At 32.3% G+C, this 26,045-nt stretch overlaps 1 protein-coding gene across 2 annotated transcripts in view; it reads right to left on the minus strand.

The window, feature by feature from the left end:
• Window positions 1–10,251: 10,251 nt before the first annotated feature.
• The window catches only part of LOC145247351 (cephalotocin receptor 2-like), a 115,016-nt gene continuing 99,222 nt past the window's right edge, over window positions 10,252–26,045 (minus strand). For both annotated transcript variants that reach the window (XM_080109026.1, XM_080109025.1), the window contains exon 4: window positions 10,252–11,147. The gene's annotated coding sequence lies outside the window, so the exon portion shown is untranslated. The remainder of the gene's footprint in view (window positions 11,148–26,045) is intronic.

Here is a 26,045-nt window from a genome sequence, read left to right on the forward strand (position 1 = left end):
CGTTTTAATACAAATAATAATTTTATGCAATTGAACATTTTAACATTGCAATACAAACGATGATTTTATGCATTTGAACATTTTAATATTTCAATACAAATTATGTTTTTATGCATTTGAACATTTAAATGTTTCAATACAAATTATGATTTTATGCATTTGAACATTTTTTTCGTTCCAAAACAAATGATGATTTTATGCATTTGAACATTTTTGCATTTCAATACAAATGATGATTTTATGCATTTTAACATTTTAACGTTTCAATACAAATTATGATTTTATGCATTTTAACGTTTCAATACAAATTATGATTTTATGCATTTTAACATTTTAACATTTCAATACAAATTATGATTTTATGCATTTGAACATTTTAACGTTTCAATACAAATTATGATTTTATGCATTTGAACATTTTAATATTTCAATACAAATTATGATTTTATGCATTTGAACATTTTAACGTTTCAATACAAATAATGGTTTTATGCATTTGAACATTTTAACATTTCAATACAAATTATGATTTTATGCATTTGAACATTTTAACGTTTCAATACAAATTATGATTTTATGCATTTGAACATTTTAACATTTCAATACAAATTATGATTTTATGCATTTGAACATTTTAACATTTCAATACCAATTATGATTTTATGCATTTAAACATTTTAACATGTCAATACAAATGATGATTTTATGCATTTGAACATTTTAACGTTTCAATAAAAATTATGATTTTATGCATTTGAACATTTTAACGTTTCAATACAAATGATGATTTTATGCATTTGAACATTTTAACGTTTCAATACAAATGATGATTTTATGCATTTGAACATTTTAATGTTTCAATACAAATGATGATTTTATGCATTTGAACATTTTAACGTTTCAATAAAAATTATGATTTTATGCATTTGAACATTTTAACGTTTCTATACAAATTATGATTTTATGCATTTAAACATTTTAACGTTTCAATACAAATGATGATTTTATGCATTTGAACATTTTAACGTTTCAATACAAATTATGATTTTATGCATTTGAACATTTTAACATTTCAATACAAATTATGATTTTATGCATTTGAACATTTTAACGTTTCAATACAAATTATGATTTTATGCATTTGAACATTTTAACGTTTCAATACAAATTATGATTTTATGCATTTGAACATTTTAACATTTAAATACAAATGATGATTTTATGCATTTGAACATTTTAACGTTTCAATAAAAATTATGATTTTATGCATTTGAACATTTTAACATTTTAACGTTTCAATAAAAATTATGATTTAAATTAACATTTTAACGTTTCAATACAAATGATGATTTTATGCATTTGAACATTTTAACGTTTCAATACAAATTATGATGTTATGCATTTGAACATTTTAATGTTTCAATAAAAATTATGATTTTATGCATTTGAACATTTTAACGTTTCTATACAAATTATGATTTTATGCATTTTAACATTTTAACGTTTCAATACAAATGATGATTTTATGCATTTGAACATTTTAACGTTTCAATAAAAATTATGATTTTATGCATTTGAACATTTTAATATTTCAATACAAATTATGATTTTATGCATTTGAACATTTTAACGTTTCAATACAAATGATGATTTTATGCATTTGAACATTTTAATGTTTCAATACAAATTATGATTTTATGCATTTGAACATTTTAACGTTTTAATAAAAATTATGATTTTATGCATTTGAACATTTTAACGTTTCTATACAAATTATGATTTTATGCATTTTAACATTTTAACGTTTCAATACAAATGATGATTTTATGCATTTGAACATTTTAACGTTTCAATACAAATTATGATTTTATGCATTTTAACGTTTCAATACAAATTATGATTTTATGCATTTTAACATTTTAATATTTCAATACAAATTATGATTTTATGCATTTGAACATTTTAATGTTTAACTACAAATGATGATTTTATGCATTTTAACATTTTAACGTTTCAATACAAATGATGATTTTATGCATTTGAACATTTTAACGTTTCAATACAAATTATGATTTTATGCATTTGAACATTTTAACATTTCAATACAAATGATGATTTTATGCATTTAAACATTTTAACGTTTCAATAAAAATTATGATTTTATGCATTTGAGCATTTTAACATTTTAACGTTTCAATAAAAATTATGATTTTATGCATTTGAACATTTTAACGTTTCAATACAAATTATGATTTTATGCATTTGAACATTTTAACATTTCAATACAAATGATGATTTTATGCATATGAACATTTTAACGTTTCAATACAAATGATGATTTTATGCATTTGAACATTTTAACGTTTCAATACAAATTATGATTTTATGCATTTGAACATTTTAACATTTCAATACAAATGATGATTTTATGCATTTGAACATTTTAACGTTTCAATACAAATGATGATTTTATGCATTTGAACATTTTAACGTTTCAATACAAATTATGATTTTATGCATTTGATCATTTTAACGTTTCAATACAAATGATGATTTTATGCATTTGAACATTTTAACGTTTCAATACAAATGATGATTTTATGCATTTGAACATTTTAATGTTTCAATACAAATGATGATTTTATGCATTTTAACATTTTAACGTTTCAATAAAAATTATGATTTTATGCATTTTAACATTTTAACGTTTCTATACAAATTATGATTTTATGCATTTTAACATTTTAACGTTTCAATAAAAATTATGTTTTTATGCATTTGAACATTTTAACGTTTCAATACAAATTATGATTTTATGCATTTTAACGTTTCAATACAAATTATGATTTTATGCATTTTAACATTTTAATATTTCAATACAAATTATGATTTTATGCATTTGAACATTTTAATGTTTAACTACAACTTATTATTTTATGTATTTGAACATTTTAATATTTCAATACAAATGATGATTTTATGCATTTGAACATTTAAATGTTTCAATACAAATTATGTTTTTATGCATTTGAACATTTTAGCGTTTTAATACAAATAATCATTTTATGCAATTGAACATTTTAACATTGCAATACAAACGATGATTTTATGCATTTGAACATTTTAATATTTCAATACAAATTATGTTTTTATGCATTTGAACATTTAAATGTTTCAATACAAATTATGATTTTATGCATTTGAACATTTTTTTCGTTCCAAAACAAATGATGATTTTATGCATTTGAACATTTTTGCATTTCAATACAAATGATGATTTTATGCATTTTAACATTTTAACGTTTCAATACAAATTATGATTTTATGCATTTTTACGTTTCAATACAAATTATGATTTTATGCATTTTAACATTTTAACATTTCAATACAAATTATGATTTTATGCATTTGAACATTTTAACGTTTCAATACAAATTATGATTTTATGCATTTGGACATTTTAATATTATATACAAATTATGATTTTATGCATTTGAACATTTTAACGTTTCAATACAAATAATGGTTTTATGCATTTGAACATTTTAACATTTCAATACAAATTATGATTTTATGCATTTGAACATTTTAACGTTTCAATACAAATTATGATTTTATGCATTTGAACATTTTAACATTTCAATACAAATTATGATTTTATGCATTTGAACATTTTAACATTTCAATACCAATTATGATTTTATGCATTTAAACATTTTAACATGTCAATACAAATGATGATTTTATGCATTTGAACATTTTAACGTTTCAATAAAAATTATGATTTTATGCATTTGAACATTTTAACGTTTCAATACAAATGATGATTTTATGCATTTGAACATTTTAACGTTTCAATACAAATGATGATTTTATGCATTTGAACATTTTAACGTTTAAATACAAATGATGATGTTATGCATTTGAACATTTTAACGTTTCAATAAAAATTATGATTTTATGCATTCGAACATTTTAACGTTTCAATACAAATTATGATTTTATGCATTTTAACATTTTAACATTTCAATACAAATGATGATTTTATGCATTTGAACATTTTAACGTTTCAATACAAATTATGATTTTATGCATTTGAACATTTTAACGTTTCAATACAAATTATGATTTTATGCATTTTAACATTTTAACGTTTCAATAAAAATTATGATTTTATGCATTTGAACATTTGAACATTTTAACGTTTCAATAAAAATTATGATTTTATGCATTTGAACATTTTAACGTTTCAATACAAATTATGATTTTATGCATTTGAACATTTTAACATTTTAACGTTTCCATAAAAATTATGATTTTATGCATTTTAACATTTTAACGTTTCAATACAAATGATGATTTTATGCATTTGAACATTTTAACGTTTCAATACAAATGATGATTTTATGCATTTGAACATTTTAACGTTTCAATACAAATGTGGATTTTATGCATTTGAACATTTTAATGTTTCAATACAAATGATGATTTTATGCATTTGAACATTTTAACGTTTCAATAAAAATTATGATTTTATGCATTTGAACATTTTAATGTTTCAATAAAAATTATGATTTTATGCATTTGAACATTTTAACGTTTCAATACAAATGATGATTTTATGCATTTGAACATTTTCACGTTTCAATACAAATTATGATTTTATGCATTTTAACGTTTCAATACAAATTATGATTTTATGCATTTTAACATTTTAGCGTTTCAATACAAATTATGATTTTATGCATTTTAACATTTTAACATTTCAATACAAATGATGATTTTATGCATTTGAACATTTTAACGTTTCAATACAAATGATGATTTTATGCATTTTTACATTTTAACGTTTCAATACAAATTATGATTTTATGCATTTGAACATTTTAACTTTTCAATACAAATTATGATTTTATGCATTTGAACATTTTAACGTTTCAATACAAATTATGATTTTATGCATTTTAACATTTTAACGTTTCAATAAAAATTATGATTTTATGCATTTGAACATTTTAACATTTTAACGTTTCAATACAAATTATGATTTTATGCATTTTAACATTTTAACGTTTCAATACAAATTATGATTTTATGCATTTGAACATTTTAACGTTTCAATACAAATGTGGATTTTATGCATTTGAACATTTTAATGTTTCAATACAAATGATGATTTTATGCATTTGAACATTTTAACGTTTCAATAAAAATTATGATTTTATGCATTTTAACATTTTAATGTTTCAATACAAATGATGATTTTATGCATTTTAACATTTTAACATTTCAATAAAAATCATGATATTATGCATTTGAACATTTTAATGTTTCAATACAAATGATGATTTTATGCATTTTAACATTTTAACATTTCAATAAAAATTATGATTTTATGCATTTGAACATTTTAACGTTTCAATACAAATGATGATTTTATGCATTTGAACATTTTAACGTTTATATACAAATTATGATTTTATGCATTTGAACATTTTAATGTTTCAATACAAATGATGATTTTATGCATTTGAACATTTTAACGTTTCAATAAAAATTATGATTTTATGCATTTGAACATTTTAACGTTTCAATACAAATTATGATTTTATGCATTTGAACATTTTAACGTTTCAATACAAATTATGATTTTATGCATTTTAACGTTTCAATACAAATTATGATTTTATGCATCTTAACATTTTAGCGTTTCAATACAAATTATGATTTTATGCATTTTAACATTTTAATGTTTCAATACAAATGATGATTTTATGCATTTGAACATTTTAACGTTTCAATACAAATTATGATTTTATGCATTTTTACATTTTAACGTTTCAATACAAATTATGATTTTATGCATTTGAACATTTTAACGTTTCAATACAAATTATGATTTTATGCATTTGAACATTTTAATGTTTCAATAAAAATGATGATTTTATGCATTTTAACATTTTAACATTTCAATACAAATGATGATTTTATGCATTTTAACATTTTAACGTTACAATACAAATGATGATTTTATGCATGTTAACATTTTAACGTTTCAATACAAATGATGATTTTATGCATTTTAACATTTTAACATTTCAATACAAATTATGATTTTATGCATTTTAACATTTTAACGTTACAATACAAATGATGATTTTATGCATTTAACATTTTAACGTTTCAATACAAATGATGATTTTATGCATTTGAACATTTTAACGTTTCAATACAAATGATGATTTTATGCATTTGAACATTTTAACGTTTCAATAAAAATTATGATTTTATGCATTTTAACATTTTAACGTTTCAATACAAATGATGATTTTATGCATTTGAACATTTTAATGTTTCAATAGAAACATCTATACATTTCTACCTCCGACATGTATTAGAGTTCATTCCTATCCAGTTTGCTACTTACCTGCCAAAGTATGCACACGGATGCAAAGGTATCTTCATTACATAACAATTGCCTCTTCCTAGATGGTTTTACAACGAACAATACTAAACCAAGTCCGATACTCCCTGTCATGCAAAACGCTCTATGACTCTTAGATGAAAACTGAAATTATCTCCCCTCAATAGTAGAAACACTAACACAACTTCTATCTATTTGCATCTACTGAAAACTTGCCCAAATATCTATTTACTTAATTATACATACGGAATACGCCATGACTTAAAATGCACCTCCAGTTATACCCTTACTGTACTGCACCTACACCTTAACCTTCATAAAACTAAATATACAGTGACTGGGCAAAATTCTTAGCTCAATTCCTAATACCTACTCAAACTATAACGTTATCCTGAACCTAAACTCACATAAGTTTTTTAAAAATTGGAAAAACCTAAGGTAAAAGCCTTAATCCGTACTAACGCTTTTCTAACAAGCCTCCCCACAAAACTGCTTTCAATGCATGTTCCTAAATCACTTTGAGGAGTGTAACTATTCATTAGATATATAACCTCTACAAACTAATCCTGTAAATTAACTAACCACGCGGGGTCGCAGAAATACCTGGATTAGGACCCAGGCGCGGAGAAAACCCTCTCAGGGCTGATGGACCCAGTAGATCTTCCCAGATCACCCGTCTAGGAGAAGGAAAACTCTGAAACTAAACCAAAGAGGAAGGAGGCCTCTCCAATCTTGTATGACAACCTTCCTAGAGCTGGTAACTCAAATAAATTACCGGTCTGCAAACCTAAATTGCTTAAGGAGTAGATAGGCCCTGTCTATCGCCGGCTTCCATACTCCTTCCTTGCCTATTAGTCAGGTGCAGAGACACAATCACAAGTGAATCGACAAAACACTTAGTGGTAGATCTTGTTTCTTGTCTAGGGCAATGAATGCCGTTCTCCCACTCCCGACACATCCCACCCCTCAAAACTGGGCACTTGGGAGTGCTTGAGTACCACACATGCCTGTGCAATTAGATTGGGGTGATCTTCTTCTGATGGGCTGAGGGTACCGGATTGACAGTTCCTGGCTACTGTTTCCGACTGGTAGTACAGGTGCCCTAACTCTTTGTTAGCGCTTAGAGCGGCTGCTCCATCAACAGTTGTATAATATCAGGATGTTTGTAGTGCCATGTAGCGCATGGAAAGGGACCCTGCACTCATCCCCGATGGGCTTTCCTGAGGCCACAGTCCTAGTTGAAGAAAGGTCAGCTAATGGTCTACTTGTGTTGCATGTCTGATACCCTGCATAACTACTTGTTCAGCTCCCCCTTACCTAACTGAAACTCTTTAAAAACATGATGACAGTACAATAAAAAAATAAGCTTAAACCAGGCCTAGGGACAAACAAATCCAACTTGTCTCCTCCCTTGAGGCTTGCATTTACTAATATCTGTGCGCTTAGAACTAATTTAGCTGATGTTGAAGCATTTCTCCTAACAAATACCCCGGATATCTTAGCACTCAGCGAGACTAACCTACACTCCTCCATCCCCTCTAACTACTTTAACATGCCTGGCTATCTCCCACTCTGCCGTAAGGACTCTGACAGACATATGCACGGACTTGGAGTCTACATTCGTAACACCCTCCCCCTGACTAGAGAAACAAACCTAGAAATGGACGATCAAGCCTTTATGTGCTTTAGACTAAACATACAACATAACATTAGCTACTTTTATTTTCTCTACCGCTCTCCCTCGACCCAGGACTGCACCATAATAAACAAAGTCTCTGACGGCATAGATACATCACTCTCCCTCGACACTAGCGCACAAGTACATGTATTTGGAGACTTTAATGTTCACCACAAAAACTGGCTTGGATTCTCTACTCACACAGATGCAGCGGGCAGCTCAACACATAGTTTCGCTATATCTCACTCCCTATCACAAATGGTTACAGTTCCAACCTGTTTCTCGGACCAAGCAAGAACAACATTCATCACATCTAGATCTGTCTCTTACTACAGTTCCCGAGGATTATATAACAAATGCTGACAGCCCACTCGGGAACGCTGATCATGCAGTGATAATGGCAGAAATCGCCCTACATTCTAGACCCAAAACTGAAGAGCCAGTGCTCAAAACAACAAAATATTATAAAAAGGCTGACTGAGAAGCCATTAGAGATCTTATCAGAGATGCCCCATGGGTAAATATTTTTCTCTTCCTGCTGAACAGTGCGCAAATGAGACCACTGAATGGTTCAAAAAAGCAATTGAAGCACATGTTCCCATGCGGAAATTTTATAGCAAGCCCCACTCTCCCCAATGGTTTACTTCGACTTGCGCTACTGCCATTGCTCAAAGGCAGCATGCATACCGCAGATTTAACCGACATAAGTCCAGTTCAAACAAACAGAAGTATATAGAAGCTAGAAGTAACGTTAAGAAAGAAATAGCGACAGCTAAGAGAGAATTTACTGAAACCACTAAAAAACGCATCGAAGCACAAAAATTAGGAAATCGTGACTACTGGAAAATCTACAAAATTGTAGTAAATAATGGGCAATCAACAATTCCCCCACTAACCAACAATCACGAGGTTGTTTGCTCAGCAAGCGACAAGGCTAATATGCTTGCCAGCCGGTTTGCCTCGAACTCCACACTGGACCCTTCCAACAACCCCCTGCCTGACTTTCCTTTGCGGACAGACGACACGCTAGACGATCTAAAAATCACTCCTGCTCAGGTACACGCTATCATAAAAAGCCTTGACACTTCAAAAGCATGTGGAGCTGATCTCATCCCAGCTGTGCTATTTATGCATTTGAAAATTTTAACGTTTCAATAAAAATTATTTTATTATTTTTTTATGAACGTTTCAATACAAATTATGATTTATGAATTTTAACATTTTTACGTTTCAATACAAAATATGATTTTATGCATTTTAACATTTTAACATTTTAACGTTTCAATACAAATTATGATTTTATGCATTTTAACATTTTAACATTTCAATACAAATTATGATTTTATGCATTGTAACATTTTATGTTTCAATACAGATTATGATTTTATGCATTTGAACATTTTAATGTTTTAATACAAATGATGATTTTATGCATTTGGACATGTTAATGTTTCAATACAAATTATGATTTTATGCATTGTAACATTTTATGTTTCAATACAGATTATGATTTTATGCATTTGAACATTTTAATGTTTTAATACAAATTATGATTTTATGCATTGTAACATTTTAATGTTTCAATACAAATTATGATTTTATGCATTGTAACATTTTAATGTTTTAATACAAATGATGATTTTATGCATTTGAACATTTTAATGTTTTAATACAAATTATGATTTTATGCATTTGAACATTTTAATGTTTTAATACAAATTATGATTTTATGCATTTGAACATTTTAATGTTTTAATACAAATTATGATTTTATGCATTGTAACATTTTATGTTTCAATACAAATTATGATTTTATGCATTGTAACATTTTAATGTTTTAATACAAATGATGATTTTATGCATTTGAACATTTTAATGTTTTAATACAAATTATGATTTTATGCATTTGAACATTTTAATGTTTTAATACAAATTATGATTTTATGCATTTGAACATTTTAATGTTTTAATACAAATTATGATTTTATGCATTTGGACATTTTAATGTTTCAATACAAATTATGATTTTATGCATTGTAACATTTTATGTTTCAATAAAAATTATGATTTTATGCATTTGAACATTTTAACGTTTCAATACAAATTATTATTTTATGCATTTGAACATTTTTACATTTCAATACAAATTATGATTTTATGCATTTGAACATTTTAACGTTTCAATACAAATTATGATTTTATGCATTTGGACATTTTAACATTTCAATACAAATTATGATTTTATGCATTTGGACATTTTAACATTTCAATACAAATTATGATTTTATGCATTTGGACATGTTAATGTTTCAATACAAATTATGATTTTATGCATTTCAACATTTTAATATTTTATATTGGATTTTATTTAAATTTCAAACTGTTCTTTTCATTGTTTTATTGCAAACGAGTAATCTTGTTTATTTGCACACTTGAATATCTATTATTATTATTATTATTATTATTATTATTATTATTATTATTATTATTATTTACTGAAAGTTTTTCTACAATCATGTACTTCAAGTACGTAGTTTTAACTGCATTTCTAAATTTACGGATATATATTTATAGAGTCATCAGTTCGAATGTCAAAAATGACAATTTAATATCAGCTTGTGATTGTATTTGGTTTTCTGTCACAATTCTGCGTCTTTATTGACAGTAGTCACGAGACTGGTCGAAGAAAAATATAAAAATGTAAATGTATCGATCTGATAACGTCTCTTTGAATTATTTGATACCGAAACAACTGAATTTGCTGAAAGGGGATTGTCGGTTCATACCTTTTCCATGTGGCATAAGTGCAAAACTTGCCACACTTGATTACCTAATATATGCCATGGTCCGCGGAGGTTTTAATTACGCACGTTCAATCAAATTGTCGGCGATTCGACTTCAAAATTTAAAATTATAAGTTTTAATCGAACATTGTTTCTCAGTTTTTCGTATTTTTCACCAGAAATCTGCAGTTGAATATAAATATGGAATGAAGAAGAATTTTCTCTCGAATAAGATGAACTTCCTGTGAATCCAGGAGAATATCTGAAATTCAAAAAAAAAAGAAAAAGAAAAAGTGTGAATGCGTTGAAACACTTTAAAATATCAAATGGTTTTAATTATTTGTTATGTATAAATATCAAATAGATGGGCAAAATAATATATAAACATACAATAAAATCAAATGGGATAAACAAAAAAAAAATGCCTATACATATAAAATAAAATGAATACCAAGACGGATAAAAAAGGACACTTATAAAGATGAAGAAGGTAAAAAACACTTATAATTTTAAAATACTCTCTCTCTCTCTCTTTCTCTCTCTCTTTCTCTCTCTCTCTCTCTCTCTCTCTCTCTCTCTCTCTCTCTCTCTCTCCCTCCCACGCACGCACACGTTACTTGGATTAAATTTTAACTTTCAAAAGTTATAAATTACGTAACTGGACTACCTTAGATTTTGCATCTACTTATAAAAAGGCGAAACGTAGATCAAACAAACGGATAATTTTCCTTTTTAAACAAATAGTCGACCAAACTAAATATAGGAAATGCATCGACGCATTATTTCCCTTTTTCTTAATTTTGGACATTATTCTTGGAGGATAACATTAATATCTCAAAGGAATTAAATCGAACTACAATTTTTTTTTCTGAGAACATTTACCAACGTTTTTTTTTTTTTTTTTTACAAGGTGGTCACCACTTATCAAGGCCCGGAAGCCACTCAGGGATAACGGTTATTGTAAGTACAGTACGTTAGTGTGGATATTTAAAGTGTCTACTTAAGGGGGTGGTTCATCAGGAATTTGTTTACGTTGGACTTGAAGACATACAAGTTGTAGTCAAGAGGGAAGCAGGCAGACGGAACAGAGTTCCACGGGCGTCCAGTTCTAAGAAAGAAGCTGAGTTTATGGAATCTATGTTTTGATTTAGGCATAGATAAAGAGTGGGGAAAGTTTTTGACAGTGGATTCAGCTAGACGGGTGTTTTTTTGTAAAAGATTGGCGGGGGGGGGCAGAGATTGGAGTTCAGACGAGCACCTGCCATGGAAATAACGATAAAACGAAGATAGGCTTGCAACGTTTCTTCTGTGGGAGAGAGGTTGCAGGGAAGAGAAAAGGGCATTCCCCACTAAGCCACGAAGTCTATTTTGTACTTTGTCAAGGCAGGATAGGCTGTTTTTAGCAGCTCCTGCCCAGATATGGCAGCAGTATTCCATCCTTGGACGTACTTGGCTTTTATATAGATAAAGAATTGTATCAGTATTGACATATCTACTGGAGCGGTAGAAGGATCCCACCATCTTTCCAGCGACCTTGGAAACAGACTTGATGTACGTGTTCCATTTCAGATCAGGAGTAAAGGTCAAACCCAGAAGCTTGTCAAAAGACGGGGCCTCTCCCAGACGAGAGCTGATGGGGATCAGAGCGTTGATGATGTAAGGATAGGAGTTTGATTTTGGATGCATTAAAGGTAGGTAACCAGCCACGTCTTCCCCCACTGAACCACGCGCTCGAGATCAGAGGAGAGAGAATCAGAAAGGACTTTGTCATTTATAGCCTTTGATGTGTTGCCGTAGATGGTCGTGTCATCAGCATAGATGTCAACGAATGATTTAAGTATGTGTTTAGGGAGGTCATTGATGTAGATCAGGAAGAGAGTTGGACCCAGGATTGACCCCTGAGGGACTCCAGCCTTAATACTGCAGCCCTCTGATTTTTGTCCATCAGCCACTACACTTATGAACCTATCAGAGAGAAATGATTTAATGATAGAGAGAATATTTCCAGTTATACCGTAGCTCGAAATCTTGTCAAGTAGGCTTTTATACCATACCTTGTCGAAGGCCTTTGATATGCCAAGAGCAATTGCCCTGGAAAGGAAGCTTTTGTCAAGAGATTCACTAATCCTGTGAGATATAACCGTTAGCACATCTGCAGTAGATCTTGCAGAATGGAAACCAGATTGCGTGTCACTAAGGTCATTTCTGCTGAGGTGTTTGACTATTTCTCTATTTAATATGGATTCCAGCAACTTACTCATCACACACAGGAGACTTATTGGTCTGTACTGAGAGGGAGATGACTTATCACCTGAGTTCTTAAATACAGGGCATACTGATGAGGTTTTCCAAGGTGTTGGAAAGCACTTCTTAAGGCAACGTTTAAACAGTTTTGTAAGTATGGGAGCAAGTTCTGGTTGAAGCTTTTTTAACACTATAATTGGGATGCCGTCAGGGCCAGTTGTTTTACTGGAATCAAGGTTCTTGATTAGCTTGGCGACCTCATGCACAGGTATTTGTATGTTACTTAGCGTGTTCTGTGTTATAGGAGGAAATATGGGGAGTTGATGGCCTTCGTCGCATAGGGTAGAATTAGCTGCAAAGTTCTTTGCAAATAGTTTGGCCTTGTCTGAAGCTGAGGAGATGACCTCTGGTCCGTTGATAATGGTTAGGATAGAACGCACACTTCTGTTCAGGATCCTATTTGTTATTTGCCAAAACTGGTGGGAACCAAGCCGCTGATCAGCTACTTTGGATTTAACAGACTGGGCATATAGCTCTCTTGCATTTTTTATTACTCTTTTACAGTGGTTGGTGGCGTTCCTGAAAGCAGCTTTAGTCTCAGTGCATCTATTACGTTGGTAGCTATGGAAAAAGTGATTTCTGTGCTCGATGGCAGCAGCACATTCTGGGGAGAACCATGGCTGGCTGTTAGGTTTTTGTTAGAATTTTTTAGATGGTATGAATCAGTCTATACCTACAAATAACCATTCGGTCAGATCTGATACTATAGAGGACACATCCTTTTTAAGCTATCCCAGTCAGCCATAGAGTATCGGTATACAGTACGGTGGAGGGGTACGTCTGGGGACTTATTACATTTCATTTTTATTTTAACTGATACGACGGAGTGGTCGGAGGATCCTAGAGGAGAAAGAACAGAACATCAACATAGCTCAGGGGAAGTTGAGAGAAAAAGGTCTAGGAGGCTTGCATATTGACCTGTAGTATAGGGCACATGGGTGGGCTTGCGAACAATCTGAGTGAGGTCATAAGCAATGGCAAAATCATGACAAAACCTCCCCTCATCGTCCGTCTTATTTGAGTTGGTCAGCCATTCCACGATATGGACGTTGAAGTCACGACAGATGTGGATGTTAGCCGTGGGGTGTGCAGACAGGATGTGGTCTATTTTCTCAGATATGCTTTTAAAGATAGTAACTTCGCTGTTGTGGGGCCGATAGAGGGCAAATATAAATGCAGTGGTGTAAGCAAGTGCAACCCGGAAGCACATATAAGGTAAATTAGGATCTTCTCTAGAGATATCCCTGCCACATGGGAAGCCATCTTTAATGTAGGCACATATTCCATGCCCATGGCGATCTTGGGGGTCAGGTTTAGATGTTAAGTTAGGCTATCCGTTAATTATGAACTCATCTAGGGAAGTGATCGGCCCTATTCCAGTTTCGTTTAGAAAGAATATGTCCGGTGTCGTCTCCTGTAATTGGGTTTTAACCTCTCGAAGGTTGACCCACTCAAACAAGACCGATGATGAGGGGAGGTTCTGTCATGATTTCTTCATTACTTATGACCTCACTCAGATTGTTCACGAACCCACCCATGTGCCCGACAATGACGGCCAGTATGCGAGTCTACTAGACCTTTTTCTCAGAACTTGCCCTGAACTATGTTCAATTTCTGTTCTTTCTCCTCTTGGATCTTCTGACCACTCTGTTGTATCAATTAAGATAAAAATGAAATGTAATAGGTTCCCAGACGTACCTCTCCATCGTACAGTATATCAATACACTAGGGGTGACTGGGATAGCTTTCGTACATTTGTATCGGATCTGCCTCTACATTCCATGCTTAAAAAGGATGTGTCCTCTATAGTATCAGACCTGACCGAATGGTTAATTGTAGGTATAGACCGTTTCATACACTCGAAAAAGTTCCAGCAAAAACCTAACAGCCTGCCATGGTTCTCTCCAGAATGTGTTGCTGCCATTGCGCACAGAAATCAGTGGAACTGCTTCCAACGTAATAGATGTATGGAAACTAAAGCCGCTTTCAGGACTGCCAGCAACCATTATAAGAAAGTAATAAAGAACGCAAGAGAGTTGTGTGCTCAATCCGTCAAGTCCAAAATAGCTGAGCAGCGGCTTGCTTCCCACCAGTTTTCGCAAATAGCAAACAGAATCTTGAACAGAAGCATGTGCTCTATCCCAACTATCATCAATGGACCTGAGGTAATCTCGTCAGCATCAGACAAAGCCAAGAACTTTGCAGCTAATTCTACCCTTTGCAACCAAGGCTGCCAACCCCCAATATTTCCTCCTGTATCAGAAAACACGCTATGTGATATACAAATATCTGTACGTGATGTTGCCAAGCTAATCAAAAACCTTGATTCCAGTAAAGCAACTGGCCCTGACGGTATTCCAATTATAGTACTCAAAAAACTTCAACCAGAACTAGCACCCATACATACAAAACTGTTTAAACGTTGTCTTAAGGAGAATTGCTTCCCATCACCCTGGAAAATCTCATCAGTATGCCCTGTATTTAAGAATTCAGGTGATCACTCATCCCGCTCTCAGTACAGGCCAATAAGTCTCCTGTGCGTCATGAGTAAGTTGCTTGAATCTGTGTTAAATACAGAAGTAACCAACCATCTGAACAAAAATAACCTTCTTAGTGACACTCAATATGGTTTCCGTTCTGCTAGATCTACAGCAGATGTGCTTACAGTTATATCCCATAGGATTCGCAAATCTCTCGACGGAGGCAACCTTTCTAGAGCAATTGCTCTTGACATATCTAAGGCCTTTGATAGGGTATGGCATAAAGGTTTACTTCACAAGATCTCTAGCTATGGTATAGCTGGAAATGTCTTCTCAATTATTAAATCATTACTTTCTCATAGGTTCATATGAGTAGTAGTTGAGGGGCAAAAATCAGAAGCTCATAGTATTAATGGTGGTGTCCCTCAGAGGTCCATCTGGGCCCAACTCTTTTCCTGATCTACATTAATGATCTTCCAAATCACATCCTTACATCATTTGGAGACATTTATGCTGATGACACTGTCATTTATGGTAGCACATCTAAGACCAAGTTCTCTCCAGTTCTCTCTCCTCTGATCTTGAGCACGCGGTACAATGGGGAAAGGAGTGGCTGGTTATTTTTAATGCATCTAAAACCAAGCTTCTCTCTTTACATCATCCACATCTGGCATCAATTGAAATGAATGGCTCTCGTCTTGAGGAGGCCTCAAGTTTTGACAAGCTTCTGGGCTTGGCAATTACTCCTGATCTTAAATGGAACACGTACATCAAATCTGTTGCCAGGGCCACTGGAAAAATGGTGGGATCTTTCTATCGATCCAGTAGATATCTCACTGCTGATGCAATTCTCTATCTATATAAGAGTCAGGTACGTCCAAGGATGGAATACTGTTGCCACATCTGGGCAGGAGCTGCGAGAAAGGACTTGGCCTGCCTTGATAGAGTTCAAAATAGACTTCGTAGCCTCATAGGAGATGTCTTTTTCCCTTCCCTGCAACCTCTATCTCACAGAAGAGATGTTGCGAGCTTGTCTCTTATGTATCGTTATTTTCATGGAAAGTGTTCGACTGAGCTTCAGTCTATGGTCCCCCCTCGCCAAACTTTCACAAGAAACACTCGTCTAGCTGTAAACACTATCAATAATTCCCCCAACTCTTTATCTGTGCCTACACCTAAACGTAGATTCCATGAACAAAGCTTCTTTCTTAGAACTGCACGCCTGTGGAATTGTCTTCTGTTTTCCTGCTTTCCGGCTGAGTACAATATGGTTGTCTTCAAGTCTAACGTAAATAAGTTCTTGATGAGCCGTTCCATATAAGTTAACAAATTTACCGATTTTTCATTACTAATGATTACTATATTTTCCAATTTCTACTGTACACTCTTTAACCCTTATCCTTGAGTGGCCTCTTGGCCTTGATAATGTGGTGATGCCTGTGTAAAAAAAATAATAATAATAATATGACGAAGCAGAACCTAAGATTTTAAATAAAGTTTACAACGTAATTTTGTTATATTATCTCTGTATGGTTTGTCTGATTATAACACTAAATTAGAATTTTTGAAGCACAAAGCAATTGGAAAGATTTATAAATTACTGTCATAAAAACGAATTATGAAGTCATTTAAAATGTTCGTTTCTTTGATAGACGCAATAATCTTGATCCACATCAAACTGTCGTGAACAATGTATATCGGGAAATGTGTCTTACCAAATGAAATAATGGACCAGAAAAAAAAAAACACACACTCAATGAAAACGATTGGAATTTGTTTTATGTTATCGAAATAACACAAACTGTAACTAAAATATTAACTTTTCATTAGTCCAAGTCAAGAAAAACTTTTAATGTTGTAGAGTCTTGTTCCTTTTTTATTTTAAGTAAACCGATTTATTTTTGTAAATTATTCTTGTTTTAATTTAATTGAAAAATGTAATTAATATAATATTGTTTGGTCATTATATTATTTGCTTAAAATTGAAAATCAGTGTGTTTTTAATTAAAATTAAAAAAGTGTGTTTTTTCTAATTAGCGGAGGTCAGGCGATACCCGGGTATGGTAAGGGTATTAATTATTGGGAAGGGTATTAATTATTGGGAAGGGTATTAATTATTGGTAAGGGTATTATTATTGGTAAGGGTATTAATTATTGGTAAGGGTATTATTATTGGTAAGGGTATTAATTATTGGTAAGGGTATTATTACTGGTAAGGGTATTAATTATTGGTAAGGGTATTAATCATTAGTAAGGGTATTATTATTGGTAAGGGTATTATTATTGGTAAGGGTATTAATTATTGGTAAGGGTATTAATTATTGGGAAGGGTATTAATTATTGGTAAGGGTATTAATTATTGGTAAGGGTATTATTATTGGTAAGGGTATTAATTATTGGTAAGGGTATTAATTATTGGTAAGGGTATTATTATTGGTAAGGGTATTAATTATTGGTAAGGGTATTATTATTGGTAAGGGTATTATTATTGGTAAGGGTATTAATTATTGGTAAGGGTATTAATTTTGGTAAGGGTATTATTATTGGTAAGGGTATTATTATTGGTAAGGGTATTAATTATTGGTAAGGGTATTATTATTGGTAAGGGTATTAAATATTGGTAAGGGTATTAATTATTGGTAAGGGTATTATTATTGGTAAGGGTATTAATTATTGGTAAGGGTATTAATTATTGGTAAGGGTATTATTATTGGTAAGGGTATTAATTATTGGTAAGAGTATTATTATTGGTAAGGGTATTAATTTTGGTAAGGGTATTAATTATTGGCAAGGGTATTATTATTGATAAGGGTATTATTATTGGTAAGGGTATTAATTATTGGTAAGGGTATTATTATTGGTAAGGGTATTAATTATTGGTAAGGGTATTATTATTGGTAAGGGTATTAATTATTGGTAAGGGTATTAATTTTGGTAAGGGTATTATTATTGGTAAGGGTATTATTATTGGTAAGGGTATTAATTATTGGTAAGTGTATTATTATTGGTAAGGGTATTAATTATTGGTAAGGGTATTAATTTTGGTAAGGGTATTGATAAAATAAAATGTAGTAAGCAGGTAGGCTCGAACTCTATGAAGGAGGTGAAAAACAGGAAACAGTGTAGTCGTCTCGCCCACGTGACTTGTAACGTCACGAGAGTTTGAAATAATATGTTTTATGTGTACGTCGATGTCACGAGGCGTGAATGACTTGGCAAAAATGTCGACGAAAAAAGTCATCCCCTCCATGTTGACTGTGAAAGAATGAATGTTCTTGGCCAATTTTTGGATATTTGTCGGCCAAGAGACTGAGCTTTTAAACGATACCAATTTTGTCAGTGTTTGTTGGGTGCGTTGAAAGTTTTAGCGAGATATACATTCATACATAAATACATACATACATACATACATACATACACACTAACAGACACGTGAGATTTATATAATAGACTAACCTGGGTGCCCGGCGTTGCCCGGGTGTTTGAAGGTGTGTGTTTAGCAAAAACTCTGTGTTAGCAAGCAGGCAGGCTCGAACCCGTGGAGGAAAAGAATGTGAAAAAAGTGACGTCGTTGCCATTGTGTTCATCGCAAAACCGGAAATGGCGAAGGTTTAAATTCAGGCTAGCCAATCGAAAAGAGGGGATTACTTTCACGAAAAAAGCGACCCCTCCTTGTAGAAAAGTGCTCAGTTAAGGCTGAAGAAATTAATTTTTTTACCCAATTTTTCGATATTTGTTGTCCGAAGGGTCGAGCTTCAAAACGCTACCGATCACGTGAAAATCCGTCGCCTCTGTGGAACGTTTTAAGCATACATACATACATACATACATACATTTAAACAGACAGGTGAAATTTATATTATAGACAGCAAAAATATTAAAACAAACATTATAGCAAAATATTAAAATATGTTGTTGGCGAATAAACGGAGATTTATCGGTTTAGTAATTTACACTGCTGCAATTATCTTATAAAAAATGTATTAACACTAGCAGGTTGTCTGGCATTGCCGGGTCGTAAAATACACTTAAATCTGATATTTTGATAAATGCAGATTTTGTATTTATTATTATACTAGCTTGGGTTCCCGGCGTTGCTCGGGTGTTTTGAGGTGTGTATTGAGCAACGGAAAAAAAGTGGTAGTAGACAGGCAGGCTCGAACCCATAACGCGAAGGAGGAAAAGAACGTGTAAAAAAAAGTGATGTCTTTGTTGTTGCATCCATCGCCAAACCAGAAGTGACGAAGTCAATCGAAAAGAGGGGATGACTTTCGAAAATATTGGCGAAAAAAGCGACCCCTCGTAGAAAAGTGCCTAGTTGAGGACGAAGGAGTTAATGTTTTTAGCCAATTTTTCGATATTTGTCGTTCGAATGACCCTTCAAAAACGATACTGATTTCGTAAAAATCCGTCGCCTCTGTCAAAAGTTTTATACAGGCAGACGTACATACAAAAATCCATCCATCCATCCATCCATCCATCCATACATACATACATACATACATACATACATTTAAACAGACAGGTGAGATTTATATAATAGACTAGCCTGGTTCCCGGCGTTGCCCGGGTGTTTTGAGGTGTATGTTGAGCAAAATAAAAGTGGTAGTAGGCAGGCAAGCTCGAACCCGTGACACAAACGCGGAAAAGAAAGTAAAAGAAAATCTGACGTCTTACTGATGCTCCATGGCGGGACTGAAAGTTCGGGACCTTAAAATTAGGCAAAAAGTCAATCCAACTGATTCGATGACTTGCAAGAATAGCTCGCAAAAATCGACCCCTCCTTGTAGAAAAGTGCTCAGTTGAGGGTAAAGGAATTAATGTTTGTGGCGAACTTTTCGATATTTGTCGTCCGAGACGTCGTGCTTCAAAATGATACCGATCTCGTGAAAATCCGTCGCCTTTGTCGAAAGCTTTAAGCAGACATACAAACATACATACATACATTTAAACAGAAAGGTGAGATTTATATTATGGATTATGTTGATCCAATGTATAGTAATTATTTGAAAAATGACTTGTGCGCAACCACCGAGAATCGAAACCAAAACGTTTAGCTTACGGTTTACTTTTTCCTTTGACGTTAAGGCCTTAGGTATGAAGACATTTTGCTCCAAGACTAAAAATTAAATTCTGTTGGAATCAATGAAAATGCTGAACAGTCTCTGTATGATGAAGCGAAAATAGTTGAATTAAAAAAAAAGCATTGTACTAAAAGATGTGAAATATTATGTGGCTCGGATAAACCTTAATTATGTGCCTTCCCTGAAGATTATGCAGAGGGTGGCCATTTCGTTAGAGAAACAAGGTTTATACAACGTATATTTACAAGTGTTCGAAGATTATGCAGAGGGTGGCCATTTCGTTAGAGAAACAAGGTTTATACAACGTATATTTACAAGTGTTCGAAGATTATGAACAAATAAGTGGCGTTGAACCTTTCTCTGTTACTCCTGTTAAATACGACAAATACTGTTAGATTTCTCATAGACCCATATTTAAGGAGAGCCTTGGAGTCACCACAAAAATCCGTCCCGTCTTTAATTGTTCTTTAAAAAAGCTAGAGTTGTTTTTCATTAACGATGCGGCGTGTGCTGGTGTGAACTTAACAACGCAGCTGCTCGACTTATTATTGGCCTTCAGAAAAAATAACTGTCCTTTCGGGAGACCTCTTTCTTACAAATTCGCCTGCGTACCGAGCAGGATAAAAGCAGTTTGGGTTCATTTCTTAAAATAAATGAGAAATTGTGTACCTATAGGCACAATTCAATCATTTTTGGCTTCAATGCCAGTCCCTTCAGTTACATACTCAAGCTTCATGCTGAGAGATATGATTCTCATAATATTTCTTCTGTAATAACTACCAATTTTTATGTGGGTAATTTGGTCACCACTGGACATGATTACAAATCCCTCCTTGCAGTGTACAATACTGTATGTGAAAGATTAAAGGATGCAGGGTTCGATCTTTGGTCCTGTAATTCTAACTGCACTGAATTACAGAACAAATTGATAGAATATGGGTCCATTACTTCCCCTCTTATTACCTTTGAAAAAGTCTTGGAATATCGTTATTCTCCTAGTCTAAACATGGTTAGACTGGCCCCTACCGTGATAGATGCTGAAGTTAACCAGAAGCGTGGGCTTCTTTCTTAAATTTCGAATATATATGATTCTTTATTTTTACTGCTCCCAGTTACCATTTAAGGTAAGATCTTGGTAAGCCAACTATGAAAAAGCAAACTGCCCTGGGATCAGGAGATTCCTGTCAATTTTACAGCCTCTTGGCAAGCTCTTGCAACAGAGTGAAGCAAATAAAGTGACCTTAAGTTGTGTGATGATGGAGTTTATATGCTTTTGCGATGCATCTAAACATGCAGACGAGTTTTTCCTTTATGTAAAACAAGGAACTAAATCCTCCCTGTTATTTGCTAAAGCGAATGTGGTTCCCATTAAATGGAAGGCCCTTGCTACCTAAGAACTTATGGCTATTTATCTGGCTCTAAAAGTTGTCCCTAATGTAATGAAGGCGTATCAATGTTCACTCCATTTTTCTTGTATCTGACGCCCAAGTGGCTCTATCTTAGGTTTTCAACAGAAAAAAAATTAAGAACATTTTTGTGGAGAACTGTGTACTGGACATAAAAAACAAATGATGATTTCAAATGATTTCAAATGATTTCAAATGATTTCAATCTAGAATTCAAAATTTTCCCTCAGTTCAAATATATTACTTCGTCCAAAAATTTGTTAACTCTAAGTTTGAACAGTTATTCAATTTTGAGGTACACGGCTCCGATTGGTTAAATCGACATACCATTGACTGGCCCGTGTCTCCTTTGCCTTGTCTTAATGACGTGAATAAAAAATCATATCGTGTATATTTTCTGATGGTCCCTGTACTGGCAAGAACAGTTTACCCATAAATATCGCTGATATTTTTTCTTTGGACAGGGCGATTAATGTCCTCGAGAAGTTAAAGTTCTGTGATAATTTGAAGCACCGAAACACACATACTAATCATAAAACTAAATTATTACTCTTTTCTTATATGTAGAAGGGAGAATTTACCTATGAATTGGAATATTTGAACAAACCCACTAATAAGACTGCTCCTCCAAGGGTATCAGTTCTCAGCTTGTTTATCGATAAGGACGGTCTGGTGCGGTCGTATTCAGAATTCTAACATCCTTTGATGTCAAAGTCCCTATACTTCTAGGGAAACATTATCGTTTGACTGAATTAGTAATCAAAAAGGCACATTTAAATTGTTGCCATCTAGGAACCAATTCAACTCTTTCATAGTTGAGGTTACCTGGATTTCGGATCCCCTAAGGGAGGCAATCTGTGTAGAAAATTCTACGCAATTGCATTATTTGTAAAAAATTTAATTCCATGCTATATAAAGCTTCCTCGGGTTCTCAACTGCCCACTCATCGAGCAAATTTTGTTCACCCATTTCAATAAGTGCGTGTTAACTTTACCTGTTATTTTTTTTTTGGTAAATCACAATGACGAAGACGTGAAGATGTACTTGCATTAGTCTGCGTGCCGTACATCTGGAGCTTTTACCGGATATGCGCATTAGATCCTTTATATTAGCGTTTATTAGGTTCACCAATCTGTTTGGTGTTCCAATGCATGTTTATTCGGACAATGCAAAGACCTTCTTAGCGTCTGGTATCTTGTTATTAGAAATCTTCGTTTCGGACGAATTCAAAGAAAAATTCAAGTCAACTTCCATTGGTCATCTCACCATTCCATTTTATTCGGCTTAGTAAGGTGGTGCATGGGAGAGGATGATAAAAACAATTGAACAATGTTTGAAAAAATTTATAGGTAGAAAGAAAGTTTGCTATTTCGATTTCTCAACTATCCTTTTCGATGTGGAAAAGACGATCAATCATCGACTGCTTACTTATATTACTGCTTCTGAAGGGGGGGGTCTAGATATTTTAACCCCCAATCATTTTTTACAAATTGTTTATAATCCACAGTTGTTGATCAATAATTACGGATCGGACAATTTGTGTCCTGATTTTTCCAGTCGTGCACAACTTTTGCAGTCTCTGGAATTGAGCCACAGATATATCGAAAAATTACGAAAGATTTGGTACAATGTTGTTGTTCTTGAGAGAGGTTGATGCCAATATAATGGGCGATCGCCCTCAGAAGAAAGCGTGCTTATTAAATCTCCAAATAACACTCGACCTTTTGGAGTTTAGACAAAGTGTTTATACTCATCAATGGGAATAATGGTAAAGTTCGCTCAGCTTGTTGTATTACGGGGTGGTTGCCAACATGTTCATTCTTTAACACATTTATTTCCCCTGGGTTTAAAGGCTGTTTCAGCGCCGTCTTCTACAGAATCTCTGGAAGGTGGTCCCTTCTTCTGTCCGACTTGTTCCATCGGAAATCACCGATCATCTCCTATGGTGCGCTATGATGGTACCATTTTAACTGTGTTGGGGTGAGTCAGTAGGATACTTTCGGGAAACGGAATTGTCCGAATTATTCGGAAAAGTAAATCAGTAAATTACTTACATTCTCTCTTTAAACTCAGTATTTATTAAGTTGCTATTTTACTTATATTCAAGTTATCGTTCTTCTTCTTTTTAATATATTTGTAATCTAGATAAGCTAGATTTATTAGTTGGAAAAAATCACACATAGTACGTTAAAAAGAAATAATAATTTGTCATAAATATAATTATTTATTTGTCGATTAATTGACATAGTTACCTTGTATTTAATATTTGGAAAAAGTAATCGATACCCATTACTTTTTCTTTCCTTCTTTGACAGTGTGTCAATAATTGCATGACTTGAAATGCGAACTTTTATTGGTTGATAAGAATTTGATGTCATATTTTATTACAGCCTTTTTGATTGGGTGATTTAAATTTGAATGCTGATGCTAAATTTCTCATACCTTCCAGTTCGAATTTAGGAAAACACGTCCCGGGAAAACTCGTCTCCGGAAAACTCGTCTCCGGAAAACTCGACCCCGGAAAACTCGTCCCCCTTTCGCTAGGTAGGAAAACTCGTCCCTTATTGAATAAATATCGATTGAAAACACATTTCATGATCGTTCTTGAAGGAGATATTGTTTTTTTAAAATAGACTATAGCCCCCCTCCCATAATATTTTTTAAAAATATTTTTACTTGTTTAATGTTTTTTAAAAATAAAATCGATTTTCTAAGTGTCCGTTTTCTACCTAACTTGCTACGTTCTTAGTGGTTTCACTTATTTTAAAGCGTTTATTATGTCCATAAACGAGACCGCATATTTTTTTAATATTAATATAAAAAGAATTTACTTATTTACTGTTGTTTATAAAAGGGTAAAATCGATTTTTCTATCTCGCCGACTATGCTGTTTGTTGTTTAATTTATTTGGAATCGTTTATTTGGAAAAGAAAAAAAACACAGAAAATAAACAAAAAACATGTCGAGTGTTACGTGAGAACGAGAAATAATGTCCGACAGGATGGTAGGAGTCTTGATAATCGCTAAAAAATAGAAAATTAAATAAATTACTGAGGGAGATTTTGTTTTAAAAAGAAAATAATAAATTTTAATATTTTTAAAAATATAATTTAGAGAGGGGGGGGGGTAAAACTATATCTCCCCCCCCCCCGAAAAACAACCAACAAAACATGAAATTAAAAAGATTCTTGATAAACGATAGCGGAGTTTTCAATAAAATTGATTAATAAATTTATTTAGTGATTACTTTTTCTCTTAATGATTGATTTTAGAATTTTGAAGTAAAAATTAAAAAAATTAAAAATGAGTTAGCGAAAGATTGTTAGCACATGGCATCTCTCGCGCCAAAAAAATATTTCGCTTTTAATTTATTAGTTAATTTTTGCAAAATTTGATAGGACGACAATAAATGTTGATAATTGATAAGATTATAATTTTAAATAACGCATGAGTGCATTTGGTATGAGAGAAAACAAAAACATAACAAAAAAAACTATCAGAATTAAAACACCAAAACAAAAAAGTAACGAAGAATCGAATCGCTCCCTGTGTTTTAATTTTTTTTGTTTTGTTTTTTTTATTATTGTTTTTATTACTCCAAAAAATATCGTTAAAATAAGAACAAAAAAAAATTGTAATTAACTTTGTATGAACATAATAAACGTTTTAAAATAAGTGAAACCACTAAGAACTTAGCCAGTTAGGTAGAAAACGGACACTTAGAAAATCGATTTTATTAAAAAAAAAAAAACATTAAACAAGTAAAAATATATATTTTTTTAAATATTATGGGAGCTATAGTCTATTTTAAAAAACAATATCTCCTTCAAGAACGATCATAAAATGTGTTTTCAATTTTCCGGGTACGAGTTTTCCGGAGACGAGT

Source organism: Euprymna scolopes, chromosome 25 (genome assembly GCF_053919585.1).
Source record: "Euprymna scolopes isolate OS-2025 chromosome 25, ASM5391958v1, whole genome shotgun sequence".
NCBI classification, from domain to species: Eukaryota; Metazoa; Mollusca; class Cephalopoda; order Sepiida; family Sepiolidae; genus Euprymna; species Euprymna scolopes.